Source organism: Sesamum indicum, unplaced genomic scaffold (assembly GCF_000512975.1).
Source record: "Sesamum indicum cultivar Zhongzhi No. 13 unplaced genomic scaffold, S_indicum_v1.0 scaffold00497, whole genome shotgun sequence".
Classification (NCBI taxonomy): Eukaryota; Viridiplantae; Streptophyta; class Magnoliopsida; order Lamiales; family Pedaliaceae; genus Sesamum; species Sesamum indicum.
Genome location: NW_011628375.1, coordinates 5,478 through 8,771, shown reverse-complemented (window position 1 = coordinate 8,771; position 3,294 = coordinate 5,478). Strand labels below are relative to the sequence as shown.

Genomic DNA, 3,294 nt, shown 5'->3' with positions numbered 1-3,294 from the left:
AAAAATACAAGAGGGTTGCATTTAAAATTGGAAAAATTGCAAAATTAGTTCTGTAACTAAGGGGAGTGGTGTTATTGGTCCTGTAACTTTACGATTAGCAATTCCAGTCCTGTAACTTCTAAAAAGGTTGCGATTTTAGTCCTCCACACGAATCTGGCAGAATTATGGACGATTTTATCCTTTCATAGCTTTAAAATGAGCATTTTAGTCTATTTTCGATTATTTTGCATCCTAATGCATATTCTTGACATGCTCGACTAGAATGGTATCAGAACTTAGATTTATTGAAAAAAATATTTATTTATATTGCATTTAAATATTATTTTTATACTAACGAAGGAGACTCTTTAAGAGAATGGAACCGAATGAAAGTTCGAGTTACAATAGGGAATACTTTCAGATTCTAAAAGATCGAAAATGGAAATTTTAAGAAATAGAGAGGATTATCTCCAAACACCATCAAATGATGGTTTGAGTGACAACCAGGAGTATTTTCAGATCTTGAAAAGACAAAAAAAGAATTTCGTCTTAGAAATTCTAGACAAGGCCACAACAACAATGAAGTGGGAACCTGAACCTCTTACAAAGGAAGAACAAGAAAAATGGTGGAGAATTCACCAGACCCGAAAGATGCTACCAGGGAATATGGTAAAGAGCCTACAAGCAATCGAAATCCATGGTAGAAGGCCAACAAGGAAAACCAGGCTGGGTAAATTCCTTTTTTAATACAGCTGTTAAAAGTTATGATTAAAGGAACTGATTGGAAAGAACTCGAAGTCGAATACCTCGAAGATCTCGCAAGATTTGAGAGAAATTCAAAAGACAGTTCCAAACTATAGATATAAGTTAATTCATATACCTTTGAAAATAGAATCCTTGAGCCAAAAAGTGGACGAGATCCTTAAAATCTTTCCATATCTACACAAGGATCTTACTAGAGGGAGATTATAGATCTAAAGAGAAACCAAAGGGAGAATCCTGATACATCCACCTCGCTATAGAACGATCTACGGGAACGAATTTAGAAGGCATCATCCTAAGGGATGACTAACAAGTTGAGGGAGCATGATCCTAAACATGCCCTTAGAGTGCAGGGCTCTAGACCTCGGATTCAAGTATCGATTATATGAGGCCATTGCTAGACTCTAGTGAAATGACAACAATTGGGATGTAGGAAGTCCAAACTCCTGATGATTCAAGTCAACCCAACACATCTAGGATTAAAGAGGGAGAGATGACACCTCTAAGGCTAAGGTTAATACTAACGAGTTGATATCTTCTTCTTCTTCTTCTTGGCAAGTATAGCAACAAATGTGGGAAAAATTAGTTTCGTGGAAAGGAATAAACCCAAGCAATACCATCATCGAAACATCCAGAAAATACAATAGAGTTTGGATGTTATAGGGATTCAAACCAGAATATGTTCGAAAATGGTATGATTTTGGAGCTTTGGCTTCAGTTCCTACTACATTACCAATTTTTTTGAAAATTTCAAAACTTCCGAATTAGATTAGTGGGGCAGTCTATGAATCTTAGCAAAACAACCCCCACTTGAAAAGAGGAGATATTTTGGAGTTAAAATTCGTAGAACAGCTCCAGAAATAGCAGAAAATGGGGCTCATTCAGCCTTCCATTTCGTCAAGCTGTAGAAACTGGATATGGTAGTTTTTAACAAAATTAAAGTTGCCTCAAGAAAAGCTCCCTTGGTATAAGCTATTAATGAAGACGATATCTCAACTTGAAGAGCTTGGGATTATAGGTCTGTTTCACTGAGATGGACAAAGTCAAATATCGATTCAAAATTTTCTTAAACAAAGTGAATAGATCATTCATGTTAAACTCCATGACAGGAAAAAATACTAAGTTCGCATTAAGCTTATTTGAAAAGAAAGGAATGTTGATCTAGAAAAATAAACTATCAGCGACCGAAGCAACAAGGATGGGCAATTGCATAACCATATATGTCCTTGCTGCTTGAAATAAGAAAAGCATCTGTTCGTGACAAAAAATTGGTTACCCAAAAGAAACCCGAACCAAATGAGGATAAGGGTAAAAGAAAGAATTTTTACAAAATAATGTAAAAGTTGGAGAATGTAAAAAAAGAAAAGTCAAGAATAAGACTGTTGGCAGAAAGCAACAAAGACCAACAGTCAACAAAGCAGGAAAGCCAGCTAGCAATCATATGGCCGACAAGACATTATGACCAACAACTGAAAAGGACAAGGTGATGACGAATGCAGTGACGCCATCCAAAAGAAACAAGATGATGACAAATGCAGTGACGTCAAAATTGCCAACCCCTTATAGATACACAAGCAAAATTGCAATAAGCCCTAAAAAATATAGAGGAGTAAATTGCTAAAAAAATATTTTTTCTACAGGAGTATAATTTGCTCATTTACAATGTTTATATATTAAGAAAATCACAAAATCCAATATCACCTAATTAGGAATCATTTTCTTTTTAACCTACTGTGAACGTATGCCAAAAATATAAAAAAAGAAAAATAACTGTAAGATACAGAATTTAGGTGGGTTGAAAAAAATTTCTGCATCTATGAATATTGCTTAAGATTGAATTTTTATAAAAATATAATTTCAAATTAATCACAATAAAGTATCATCCTTCATAAAGTATAATTAGTTGGATCTGTAGTCATTGAGACTGAATGCAAAGTTGGGATAGGCTCCAACCCTAATAAATAGTTTTGATATGAATTTATATATTATATATACTCCGGTTTATATATATAAATATTTCAAATATAGAATATGGTTTATGCACTAGAAAAATATAACCACAGAGTAGATATACATTGGACATTATCATTTGGCGCAGAAAACCACAAAAAAAGAATTAAACCAATTCCTCAAATCAAATTTTGAGATAAAGTGGAACAAATTATGAAGACTAATAATAATAGTAGTAATATTAATATTAAATAAATAATGAAAAAAAATGAGTAGTAAGTAGAAAAGTAGTGACCATTTTGAAGACTTTAACAGCATGGGCTTTGAGCTTTGGGTTGTTTTGTGGGATTTCATCTGTGTCCTAGAAAAATGAGAACATGTTCTTTGCTGGTGGTGCTATCTCCAGAATCCTACAATAATATTCATTTTCATCATAATTATATCACTCTATATATATGTATATGTATGTATATGCACACACACACTCACACACACACTTACAAAGTGAAGAAACGAAGACTGAGGTCAGGAATGTTGTGTTTCATCACTTCCCATGATTCTTTAACCAATGCTTCTTGCTTCTCACTCATACCCCCCATCTCT

The 3,294-nt window shown here is 33.8% G+C and overlaps 1 pseudogene; it reads right to left on the bottom strand.

Annotated features, from left to right (window-relative positions):
- Window positions 1-3,290, bottom strand: part of LOC105180272 — a 4,311-nt pseudogene extending 1,021 nt beyond the window's left edge.
- Between the last annotated feature and the right edge of the window lie 4 nt (window positions 3,291-3,294).